Genomic DNA, 14487 nt, shown 5'->3' with positions numbered 1-14487 from the left:
AAACCACACCACAATGTATTGATCGCCCACAATGTCTCTCATCCATGTCAAAACCTCGAGGAGCCACCATGGATACAAACACACACTCTCTACTTACTAAAACGCATTCCCCAAGCTTCCATAATAAACTTCCTCTGTGACCATCCTACAATTATAAACATGGTAGGAGCCTCCCACGTACCTATGTATTGAATGCAATGAGTTTTCATGAGTGTGCAGTTATGAAGTGCATGGAGCTGGAGAAGGTCTTGAGGGCTGCTCTGGTGCCACTTGTACCACTGTCCAATCACCTCCATCAGGGAGAGGGGAGTCTTTTTCTATGAGGTCCCAAAGCAGCTGAGCATTCTCAGGGTCTAAGTCATCCATACCGAGCACTTCATGCCCAGGGGAGGAAAAATCACGATACTATTTTATGATCTCCTATTAGCCAACCAATTTGCCAATTTGTTACCAACCCAAAGAACAAGACTAGTAGTGACATAATCAAATCTTTCCAAGATATGTCGTATGCATTTGAGTTGAGCCTCTAGTCGTCCACTCCTCAAAATTCAGGTGGTATGAGAAGCATTGATGAGCTTCTAGGACATTTGGATTACCAATTTTGAGGAAGGGAGAGTCATAGATTCTTGAGTCCTTGAGAGGATCAAAAGGTATGGGAAGGTGCCTCGTTGACCAAGCTAAAGAAGAAGGAGGTAGAGATCATTGAGTAAATCCAACGCAACCATTCATCTGCAAAGCCAAAAATCATGCATCACTGAGATGAGGTAAGACCAACTAAGCCGATCGTAACCCTTTGATAGGTTCAATTTAAACAACATTCCCCTTTCCTTCCAGCTCGTGAGAGAATGTATGACTTCATGAGTGGAGACTATTACATCCATAATTTTTTACCCCTCAATGAACACTGATTTCTCTTTGATGATGATGTGCTGAAGGATGGGCTTCAACCTTCAGAGTAGAACAAAGGACGAGATTTTATAGATCACAATGCAAAGGGCGATCTGTGCAAACCCACTAGGAGTAGTTGCTTCTTTTGTCTTAGGGATAAGGGTGAACAAAGTAGCATTAATACCTGACCAGATTCGATGCCTTTAGCAAGACGCCTCCACAATATCTTCAATATCAGGGCCCAGGAAATATCAACATGCTTTGAACAATTATGAAGTGATGTTGTCGGGACCAAGAGCCTTATTAGAGGGCATTTCCTTCACCACCATTTCAACCTCTTCATATATAGACATCGCATAAGAGCCTCATTCTGATCGTCAGTCATAAGTTTGGTAATATGACATGTGATTCTCTCTATATATTTGGCTATGTTGATATCTGCTTCAGTTAAGAGAGAAGAGTAGTACGGATTTAATTCTTTCTCCATATCTTGGTGGTTTTCTAGGTGATCCCCCTTGTCTATTGTGATAGAGGTCATTCAATTATGTTGGAAATGAATGATCATAGGATATAGAGGATGCACACATACATAATCTTTTTATTAAATTACATAAACAATATGTAGACCAAGATGTAAATCATGTTTTTTAAGTAAAACATAAATGTAACAATTTCCACTAAACTCATGGGTATTAAATTTTAATTCAAATGTCTTCACAGTTACTCCCATAAAGGAGTTCCTCCACTAATGGTTGATTGTATCCTTTAGCTAAGATGTTATATTTTAAGTTTTATGTGTTGAAAATGTACTATTGAAATTGGTAGTCTTCTTGTATTTGAAACCTGAACAATAATTTTGATTTGATTCGCAGTTATGGTATGGAACTTCATGCTTTGATTGTAAATTCTTTGTATCATGATTTTGAAGGAGAGTTAGAAGGTCGAAAAATTCCTCTAGGTTCCTTTTGGAGAATTTCAAAGTACCTCATAAAGTTGGAGATAGATTGAATTTTGTAAACTGATAACCAATTCCGTTTAAAGTAGCTTCATCCATTGTGTGAAGATAAGTATATTTATGATACCAAATCCCTTGAAACAAAGTTGGGTATAGAGTGGTGGTCTCACTCTAATGACAAAGGATTCACAACAACAGAAGAAAATACATTAGAAAACTTTAGTTGTGTAAACAAGGCCTCTTTTCTTGAAGATTTGCAATTGAATGCATTAAAAATGTGGATGACAGTGGTAGCCTTGTCAATACTCTACAATACTGTTGTAAGTTCATTCATGCTTGAAAACTATCATACTTATCCAAAACAATTTTTGTGCTTGTTATGTCTCTAGAATCTACCTATATTCCTTGTTTTTGGTATAACATTTATGGATCAGTCTATTTTGGTGCTTGTCTTTTTGTTTATAGGACCCCATATTGTGCATTGTTGAATAGGGGACAAAGTTGGGATTAATAACCCTAAATGAAACCTCATTAGAAGAATCAATAGGGTTATGTGTTGAAGATATTTTCAATTATCTATTGGCATCAATGCAATTTCTAGGCCCTCTTGGTGATCCAACAAATTACATGCTAATTTTTCTCTTAAAATAGGCCCAACTTTTTATTATTTCTATGACATGGATGTCCAGCTATATAATATATATAAAAAATAGGCTGCAAAGTTGGACACTTTATGAAAAGGAAATCAAAATAGTGGTCACAAGCTTAAGATCCTTGGCAGATATCAAGCTGTTTATTCTAGATGGATTTGAAACAATGCTTAGATGTCTCATGGAAGTGCTTCTAACATTATTAGAGCTTATTCATTCTCAACATAAAAAGTACTAGGAAAATCGATAATCAAAGATAGATAGGAAGAATCTGGGATATTTCCTTTTTGATGTTTTTCTTATGAGTTCAGGATTTCTAAATGTTATTTGCAGTTGTGTTGAGAAAAACAATGTTACAAGCCTATCCTTAGCTATAATTGATATTCTCTTAAAAGGTTTCCTAGCACCTAATACCTAGATTCATGTTTTTCAAAAGCATTTTCCCATAGAATGTGTAATTAGTTGGCTTTGACATGATAGTTGGAGAGATTCAACTCTTGTAATCTTGAATTTTTGTTTATCTTTAGCATTTGTTAGAAAAGGTGTTGAGATGTTGTAGTCTGATAGGATTTTTTGAAGATTGCCAACATTTAGCCACTTCCTATGAGATGAACTTTCATCACCCTCCAGAGACAGAAAGGGTCCATTCTTTGTGTGGCATAAAGATAGATATCATGATGGGTTATGGGGCGATGAACAAACAATTGTCTTGATGTGAGCTGGCATGGCCCATAGGGTAAAAAACTTGTCATATATACCTCAAAGATGACAAAACCATCTTGAAAATTTTAATTATATATGTTCAAAATCCTGCACAACGAAAGAATAAAATCTTTACTACATGGTTTTTGGAAGAGTAAAGGATCATTGAGGTCAATTATATCCTGTTGCTTCTAAAGCAAAGAAGTACCAATGAGAGAATAGCGAGATTGGAGATAAAAAGAGTGGAATTATGATTCTGTGAATACTTGTATGACTAGAAATCCTCCTCTGTCACTTCTACTTTTCTCCTCAATTGAAATAGTTTACAAAATTGTACATCTTGAAATCATTACAATTATAAATTATGTTAAACAACTATCCAAAATATGAAATATAGCTAGATTGGTTTTTACTAATAATGCAATAAATTATATGGATGAAATATCCTCTTTAATAGAACAACCGAGGCCCACTGGCAACATATTATTGTTCTCCTTCAACAACCAGTAAAGGCCAATTCATAATTTGGAATGACAGTATCTCTACTACTTATATCAATCCAATTACATAAAAAGCAGATTTAGATTGTTTTATGACTTTTTATGGTCTGTAATTATGCTGAAAATTGTTTATTGAAAAGTTGAGACAATTTCATTGTCTGGAGAGATGATCATGGGTGTTTTAATCTATATTATAAGCATCTGTTAGGCCCATTACTATCTCCATTCATGAGGACATGTATTTTAATATGTTTTATCCCCTAATGTGTCTAAGTGGTTTTGTAACTCCCATTTAGTAATTAGAGTATTGTCTCTCTAGGTAGTGGGAAGTTACATTATTTGTCGAAAATATGCAAGGAATGTTTTCTCTATTTAAAGAACCAACTTCTGTAGATACATGTCTTTTATTATTATTTGTCCTCTAATGTGTTCGAGTATTTTTGTAACTCTCATTTAGTAATTACAGTGCTATCCTTTGAGGTAATGGGAGGTTATGCTAGTCAAAGAAATGGAAGCCTTTCTAGAGAGTGAAGACCAAGATATGTACTACACGGTATGATAATATTTCCTAAAGTTTGGTTGCCCCTTTCCTATGAAATGTCCCTTCTCCAAAAAATCAGATAGGAATTTATTAAGAGTATTAAAGGAATGGAACACTAGTGGTGGCTTAGAATTCCATCAACCTCACTAGTGAATTCCCATCCCCTTGGCTATTATCAAATGTTTTTTAAGTGGACAAAGTAATTCAACCTATGACTATGTTATATCATTTGATATAATTTTAGTTAGAATATGAGTCGTAAAACCATGAACTATGGTGTGATATTTGGGGTGCTGGATTGATTGCAACTTCTTTATAGAATCAAGTCGTGATACAATATCGTTGCAGGACACTTTGGGTTGGGAAGAATGAATAGCTACTATATATATTATTTTAAGGACCGCACTTTAAAATACAAACACAATTCAACAAAAAAACATTGCCACTTAATGTGGTTCTTTCTATCAGGAATCAAGAAGTGCATATGGTATTGGGAAATGGTACATGTTTAAAAATGTTGCATACAAATTTCTAGAAAAATGGGAAATGGCATGACATAATAATTAATGTGAAAATGAAAAGTTTCTATAAATGCATTGCAAAGTAGGTAGTCTAACATAGGAGTGTTGGCTTAAGGCGGCCTAACCCAGCTTCAAAGTTATTCACACCAACTAAAAAAACTTTAACTACTGGCTTTTTCGACAACAACCTGCAAAGCACAGGCTACAATATCACTCGAGGAAGTATTGGGGGATGCTAGAATCAGGCTTCTGCATCCAGAGTCTAGTGTGAAGGTTTTCCCAAGGATTTATAGCTTAGATTTGCCTTCACGTAGATCTATTCTTTTCAATTTTCAACTACTGCAACTCTATTGAAATTACCTCTAGATATTCGCAAAGGTACACGATCATACTTAACATGCATAAAAGGTACAAATTCGCTACTTCACACAATAAATCGTATCCCTAGATCTTCCTTTGTGCAAATCTAACCCTTTTCGAATAGTTAGCTACAACAGATCTACCTAATGACTTCTCTGTCTTCGTGAAAAATGTTAATTATACTTATTAGGCAGAAATATTATATATCACACAATTCCACGCAGTAAATAAACTTTAAATCATAAAAAGAAGATCATTGAGATAAGATGCATAAACTTAAAAAGAAATAAGGATCACTGAACATATGCAATATATTCAATCCAAAATAGTCTTTATTTGCTTTAGCATTCAAGTACAGACTCTTTCCACCTTGCATATTGAGCTGCAGGGGCCTGCACACTCAGTCTTTGACTTACCAAGGTCTTTTTACACTCAGCTGCAGGAGCCATCCGCTTTCACCTAAGTACAAGAAATAGACCTCTCCTACCTTAGAAACTTTCCCTTACAATGATTCTTCAAGCATTCTCTAGCCAGAAGTTATTCCTTAAACTCACTATGACTCAATTATATATAGCCTTTTCATTACAATACCATGGTCCGCAAACCATGGGTGAGTCTCAAAACCATCCTATCACCTACCAATACAAGCGGTTGAATCCCATTTTACTCTTACTAAGATTCACACTCTTCTTCCATGTTTCATGGAGTCTTTACATTCTTTAATAAAACTTATTACAAAAATTGACTTAACTGTAAAAAATTTACCCTAGGGATCCTATCCCAAGAGGCCCCCATCACAAATATGGTGACTTATCCTCAAGTCACTCAACTGGCTTCTCCACTTTGTGGTAAAGTTTTCTGAACTCCATATTCAATACTTCAAGGTACACTATGCTTTGTACATGGCTTGCTTCATGTCTTCGACCAGCTTCTCTATAGTTGGACCCTCCATTGCAAGGTGCATGGTCCTTGCGTTAGTTGAAAAGTCTTCAGCTTCTCTTGAATAGCCAAAGAAATATGGCTTGCTTCCTCTATCCATGGTTGAATTCTAGCCTTCAAAATTGATTCTTTGTGTTCAAGCTCCTCAACCTGTTCCTATAGAGATTCCCTTTTTGTAAGCACGTGAAGTGCTAGACTGGCACCAAAGTGCACACAATTGCCCTAACATCCTCATAATTTTGTTGTGCTTCTCAGATCTCTATACCAGTATTTGTAGGTTTGGGTCCTCCTACAAATTGGTCCACAACTCCATAGCGCTTTCAAAAACATGATGGAAAGTTTTTACTACAGTATCCAACATAGACATATGCTCCCTGATGGTTGCACCACACTACTCCTTCATCTAAGGCAGAGTAGTCAGTTGTAGTTTCAACTGTAGTTATGAATATGCATCTGAAAATCAAAATTAACTCTGCCTATCTCATCCTTAGGCTCTCGCACTGTAGCAACTAGTTTCTAAATATTTGTCACTGCTGCCGCATCCTCTGGAATGTGCAACTCCGGTACTGAATTACACACTTGTGTAACTGTGGTTTCCAAGCTTTGACTTTGTGTTGCTAGTTATTCTTTTTCTTTAAGAGTCTGATCCTTATTCGCGAAGATCTATTCATTGTTCAATTTAACTTCACTGATTAATGAGAGTGAGCTCTGCTCTCTGACCCTAAGCTCATCCAAGACCCCCTGATCAAGCACTTGGATGGTCTGAAGTGGCAGGGCGACTAAATTCACACCCACGCCTTTGATCTTTCTAAGTTTGGCACGGTCTCTGATTCTGCGTGTAATGTACCTTTTGTCAAGGGAATGACTCTGAGGTCTAGATTTAATTTTGTTTCCAACATGCTCTCACTCGCTTGTGGGAGGCTTGCTTGAACCCTGCTTGCTTGTCCTACGCTCGCCTGAATTCTGGCTTCTTGAATTTGTAGCTTGCACAGATCCTTTGGACACTCCCCAACATATGCATATATTGCTTCTCAAATCGAGTCCACATCTCTATTGTTATATTGTGGACCTTATCCCCAATCTTTTCCAATGATCCGTTAATGAAAAATGTATTATAGACTATGTGTGAAGTTGCCTATGTTACTTAGTGCAACGGATCAAAAAGATTTTGAATAACATAAGCACTTAAACAATTGGAAAACACATTCAAACCATAAACAAAACCAAATTTAATAAAGGAGTTCACCAGACTTCTTGGCTACATCTCCTGGTCCTTTCGCTTCTAGTGCTGACCTCTCTATTATGTCTTCAAATTGTTGTTACAGGTGTGAGCTCAGAAATAGAGTCTCAAACATGAAAATGGATATCACCATTGTGTTCAACTCGAGTTTTTGATTCAAAACAAGTATACACTCAACCTTACTAGGCCACTATGACCTCCAAACCCCCTAGAACGGCTCAAAACTACACTCTGTCAACTTTTTTTGTGTTATGGTAGTAATATACCACATATAGTTATGAACTGTGATATTCATGAAATAATATTATTACTCTAAAAATAGAGGATAAACCAAAGAACCGATGGGTGTGGAGTTGACCCCGACCATCCGGCCTTTTCCCAGTGCATATCCCGATACCAATCGATTCGACGGCTATCATGTCCTGCTGATCAACTAATCCAGATGTTTTGCACTGTTGATCTGTTGTACTTCATCTGACGGCTGTCGTACAATCTCGCGCTATAACTAGCACATCAATTAATTCTCTGAAAGAATGCGAGAAAAGTTGTTTCAGGCTGCTACTTGTCGACTGCTGAGTGGAATTGTGCAGATTTCTAAAAAACCATTTCTAGGCTTTGAGGCATGCAAGAAACTGCTTATCGCTTCCCTGTCAGAACTCAAAAAAGTTTAACTTCTTTTGACTAACCTCATCGGGTCCATCTTCAAAGATAAGCTGCCCGAATGTCTCGACATGATATGTGTCAATCTCCTTTGATTGGATGATCCAACAACTGTGGTGTGAACCAATCACACATATGCCATTCCTTCTCTGCTGACATCATCCAGAACCTGTGACTCATTCCCGAGTTGCCACATGTCCTGCTGATGTAGGCATTGACTTTTTGACCTAAATCTTTAATTGGCTCTAATTTCTTCATCCGGACTTGGATTTATGCACGGTTTGCACCATTGGCTTCATATTAACAAGTACTTTGACTTAATCCTACTTTCACCTACATTTGAAGACTTTTTATCTATAGGTAAACTAAATCCATTTTGGATCACTCCTCCCCACTGGAAGCTTTTGGTCCACCAAAAGTTGGTTTTAGCTATCAAGTAAGTGAGGATAAATTTCCATCACTTTACTAATCTATATCCATCATTCTTTACTTTGATTTGTACCTTTGAGTCCAACTCGAAGATACTCAACATTTCCCCGTCGCAAAGTTCTTATCATCCTATCTAGAACTGTGTCCTCATGTAATTCATTGAGATACTTGGGAAATAGATCTTCAATGGAAGGTAGTTGACCTTGCTCTTCGGGATCTTAAATTGATGAAGGTTCATATAATCACAAGTTTTCAACATTTATGACATAATAGTTTTACATGTAGGTTGCTAGACCTAGGCGGAAATCATTTTCACCGATTTTATTAACTATTTTGAAAGGACCATATCTAATTGGTTTCAACTTTTTACCTTCCCCTTGCAATTTTTCTTTGCTGATATACAACCAGACTTGATCACCAACTTCAAAACTATGCTCAACTCGATGCTTGTCATGTCGTGCCTTATACTTTGTTTGGATCTTTTCTAGTTGTTCCTGTACTACCTGGTGAATTTCCTGGATTTGTTCAATGAACTTGGTTGCTTTATCCACATCAATGTGTCCATCAACTACTATGTCTTTACCAAAGACAAAATCCAAGGGAGACTTTGGTATAAAACAAAAACAAGTCTCAAAAGGAGTTCCCTCAGTAGAATAATGTTTTGCATGGTTGTAAGCATGTTGAACATAACACAAATGATCATCCCAAAGTTTGGGATGCTTGCTGCAATAACCTCGAAGCAACTGTATCACTGCCTTGTTGACCACATCTGTCTAACCATCTGTTTGTGGATGAAATTCCATGCTCTTCTTTAACCTTGTGTCCATTAACTCCCATAGACTTGACCAAAATTTCCCAAAAAATCGAGAATCTCGATTAGATACAATAGAAGTGGGTAACCCAAAATGAACCCATACATTTTGAAAGAACAACTTCACAGTTTTTTTTAGCTGAGACCTATTTATTACATGGTGTCAAAATACACATCTTACTAAACTTATCCATAACTACATACAAATAATCATGACCCTTTCTAGACTTTGGCAATCCCCCAACAAAATACATGGAAACACTTTCCCAAGGATGAGAAGGAATTGGAAGTGGAGTATACAAGCCTAATTTTCTATTACTTGGCTTGTTTGTAGCACACATAGTACATCCTTTTATATATCTATAAACTATCTCATTCATTCATGGCTAATAGCAGAACCTTTGTAATTGTGCAATTGTTTTACTTACACCAAAATGACCTGATATGAGAGAAGTATGTGCTTCTCGAATTATATTAAATCTTTCATTTTGTGGAATGCATCACTTTCCCAAATGATATAAGAGTTTGTCCTTTATATAATAATTCAATTCTTCTAGCTCCTTTCCCTGACTTAAAGTTTCATATACATCCTTAAAATCAATGTCTTGAGCATATTATTCAACGTAACTTCCATGAATTACTGAATTATGCTTAAGTGTTGTGGATGCATTTATAATTGGTCTTGATAACATGTCTACATCCTTATTATTTATGCCCTTCTGATATTTGATAACAAGATGAAATTGTTGTAGAAAACCCATCCACATGTAATGTCTTGATTGTTGCAATTTAGTTTGTGAGTGTAAATATTGAAGTGGTTGATGATCTATATGTATGATTGTTTCTTTACCCATTATGTAATGTTTCCACTTTTTAACACTCTCAACTAATGCATACAATTCTTTTTCATATGTAGGATATTTAACTACTGCTTATGTAAATGTCTCAAAAAGAAAGGATATAGGCTTTTTGTGCTGCATCAACACTACCCCCATGGCATATTCACTTGCATCTGTCTCGATCTCAAATGGATCTTGAAGATTTGGCAGTGCTAGTACCGACACTGTACTGATCCTTTATTTCAATGTGTCGAAGGATTTCTGTAATTGTTTTCCTCCCCACTGAAACACCTGTTTCAAACTTTTCAAAGCATGCAAAGGAGTTGCATTCAAAGAAAAGTTAGCAATAAACTTTCTCTAATATTGTGCTACCCCTAAGAAACTTCTAACTTCTATAGCGGTATTGGGCTTAGGCCAATTTATAATGACTTTTACCTTAGAGGGACCTATCTTCAATTCACCACCCCCTACAATATAACCCAAAAATTCAAAGATGTTATGCCAAATTCACATTTTGACAGTTTCACATAGAGATTTTCTCTTTTCAATACATCTAAAATCTTCTTTACATACTTTACATTTTCATCCCATGTTCTACTAAAATCAAGAATATCATCTAAATAGACTATTACAAAATCATCAATAAATGGTCTATATACACGATTCATGACTCGCATAAACGTAGCTAGAGCGTTAGTTAAGCCAAAATGCATAACCATCCATTCAGAGATTCCTTGCTTTTTTTTGAAAGCAGTCTTCCATACATCCTATTCTGCAACTCTGATCTGATGGTAGCCACTTCGCAAGTCTAGTTTAGAGAAGTGAACTGCATCTTTTAAATGATCTAATAAATCATCAATACGAGGAAGAGGATAATTATTGTTTATTGTGATTTTATTTAATTGTCCAAAATCAATGCACATTCTCCATGAATTGTCTTTCTTTCACACTAACACAATAGGTGATCCGCACGGTGATGTGCTTGGTCAAATAAACCCTTGATCGAGCAACTCTTGTACCTACTTCTTTATCTCTGCATTCTCTAGAGCTGATAACCTGTACATTCCAATGTTAGGTAGTGGAACATTTTGCTATAAATAAATATCATGTTCTATCTCTCACTTGGGTGAAGCCCTTTAGGATCTTGAAACAAAATATCATAATCGAAAACAACTTTAACTAGATCTACTTTCTGTTTAGGATTACAACCTTGGAATGCATCAGATTTATCAATATGCTTTGCCTTTACAATAATAGGTAAAAATTGATTACCTGAATTTATAATTCTTTTCAGCTATCCTGAATTTATGAGAGAGAATTTATCTTTGAGTTTTTGAGCCCTTACAATATATTCAATTCCATCCTTAGTGAGTTCATGCTTATTTTCAATTCCATAGAAGATGGCATTTATATCGTACAAGTATGGACTTCCTAATACAATTCCACATATGTCCAATGGGACTATGTCTAACTCAACCTTATCTAAAAATTTTGACCCAATAGTAAAAAAAAGTTTACATTGTTTCGTAAGTTGCAACTTAGTTTTATCACACACCCAACCTAATGGATATGGCTTTTTATGAGGTTTTGTTTCTAGACCCAACTTCTTTACAATTTCTTTAGAATCAAATTAACTCGTGACCCACTATCAAATAAAGTATCAATTTTAGTATGCTTGGAAATGGCTCTAATATGAAATAGCTCATTCCTTTTCCTCTCATCATTATCATTATCAACAGAATGTGAAGAAGTACTTGTAGATTCTTTAGAATTTTTACCTTTTATACATGTAGTTGTAACCGTTGTCTCGTCACCTGAGTCTGACCCCAAGTCCTTTTGAACAGTAGCAACATTCTTTCACTCTTTACTCCCAAACATCTTAGGCTTCAATTCTAGATGCAAAGACCAACAATGTGCCTCATCGTGTCCTTACTTCTTACAATGAGTGCATGAAGGTTTATCCTTCTTCACAATGTTTGCTTTCCTCTCCTTCCATTTTAGTTTCTTCTTGCCTTTATTCTTGGTTTCAATAGGTTTGGATGATTTCCCAACATTTGGGGTTACATTTTTAGCTATAGCTTCTAGATGAGTTTCTTGGACTGATACATCATCTAAGGTAGTTTTATTAAACAGAAGTATAGTATGCCTCAAATAACTATGAAGACCACCTATGTATTTTAACAATATCTCTGGTGAGTCCAATGATATGCCTAATGTTAAAGCTCTCTTACAAAATTCCTTAGTATAGCTCTGTACACTTTGACCTTTTGTTTGACGTAGTGTTTGCCAACTCATCATTACTTGTTTCATATAAGGCAAAGGATAAAATTGCTTTTTAATCTCAGAAACAAATTCATTTTAGGTAGAAATGATTTTACCATGTTTTTGGGGATATTCTTGTGTCTTTCCTTCCCACCATACAAGTGCGGTTCCTCCAAGTTGAAGGCTAGCAAGATGGATCTTCTTCCTTTCCGAATCAACTTTCTACAGCTTGCAATATACATCAATTTGTCTTATCCAATTATCAAGCTTTTCAACGTTAAGTTCTCCATCATAAATTGGAAAATCAAATTTTACATCTAATTTGATCAAAGAGGCTTTTTTTTTCTTCTTAGAAGAACTAGTTTTATGAGAAGAAGATGATGATGATGACAATGATGGTGATGATGGAGGAGATGGTGGAGGAAGCTTTTCTCCTTTTCCTTTATCCTCTTTATCTGGAGGGACAAAATGAAAAGGTTCCTTTGCTCCTTTGTCTGATTTAGATGATGAAGTGCCTTCACCTTTACCCTTTTTAAAATCATTATACATCTCTTCCACCATTGCACGTATCGTCATGAAACTATCCAAGAATTAAGATTCTAACCCAAGTGGAGTTTCATTTTCCATCCTTCTTTGTGAAAAGACCCTTCCAATCTCTGGATTCACCTCAACAAGTTCACCTTCACCTCGTCCGAGCCTCAACCTTGTAAGCATTCAAATATCCACACAAACTTGTGAAACCTTTAAAAACCTTACTACTCTAATACCACATGATCCGTTAATGAAAAAGGTATTATAGACTATGTGTGAAGTTGCCTATGTTACTTGGTGCAAAAGATTGAAAACATTGTGAATAACATAGACACTTAAACAATTAGAAAACACATTCAAACCATCAACAAACCAAATTTAATAAAGGATTTCACCAGACTTCCTGGATACATCTCCTAGTCCTTTCGCTTCCAGTGCTGACCTCTCTATTATGTCTTCAAATTGTTGTTATAGGTGTGAGCTCAAAACTAGAGTCTCAAACAGGAAAATGGATCTCACCACTGTGTTCAGCTCAAGTTTTAGAGTCAAAATGAGTATACACTAAGTATACACTTGACCGTACTTGGCCACTATGACCTCCAGACTCCCTAGATTGGCTCAAAACTAAACTCTGTCAAATTTTTTTGTGTTATGGTATTAATATACCACATATAGTTATGAACTGCAATAATTGTGAAATAATATGATTACAGTAAAAAGTGAGAATAAACCAAAGAACCGGAGGGCATGGAGTTGACCCCGATCGTCCGGCCTTTTCCCAGTGTAGATCCTGATACCAATCGATCAGACGACTATCGCGTCCCACTCGTCAACCAATCCAGAGGTTCTGTGTCGTAGATCTACCCTACTTCATCTAACAGATGTTGCACAATACTTCTTCATCCGACGGTTGTCGCGCAATCTCTCGCTCCAAATAGCACGTCGGTTAATTCTCCGAAAGCACGAGAGAAAAGCTGTTTCAGGCTGCTACGTGTTGACTACTCAGTGGAATTGCACATATTTCTAAAAAACCACTTCCAGCCTTTGAGGCACGCGAGAAACCATTTACCACTTCCCTACCGGAACTCAAAGAAGTTTAACTTCTTTTGACTAACCTCATTGGGTTTGTTTTCGAAGATAACCTGCCTGCATGTCTCGATGAGATATGCGTCAATCTCCTTTGATCAGATGATCCGATGACTGTGGTGAGAACCAATCACACATACACCATTCCTTCTCTACTAACATCATCTAGAACCTGTGACTCATTCTCAGGTTGCCACGTGTCATGTTGATGTAGGCATTGACTTTTTGACCTAAATCTTTAATTGGCTCTAATTTCTTCATCCAGACTTGGATTTATGCATGGTTTGCAGCATTGGATTCATACTAATGAGTACTTTGGCTTAAACCTACTTTCACCTACATTTGAATACTTCTGATCTGGAGGTAAACTAAATCCATTTTGTACCATTGGATCCATGTGTGCCTGTTTATCTCACTTTTTCTCTTCTTGAGTCTTGAGGTTGTCTCCTTGGTCCGCTTCTACAATTTGAAGGGAGTCCTTTTCTCGTCAACTCTATCTCCTCCATTCTCAGATAGTTCCTGTTCTTTAGTACGCTGGGAATCGGATGCTTCGACTTCCACTTTGTTGTCTTT

The sequence above is a fragment of the Pinus tabuliformis genome, chromosome 1_2, assembly GCF_031772625.1.
Source record: "Pinus tabuliformis cultivar Carrire ecotype Pingquan chromosome 1_2, CPIR1, whole genome shotgun sequence".
NCBI classification, from domain to species: Eukaryota; Viridiplantae; Streptophyta; class Pinopsida; order Pinales; family Pinaceae; genus Pinus; species Pinus tabuliformis.
Note: the sequence above shows the minus strand (reverse complement) of the source record.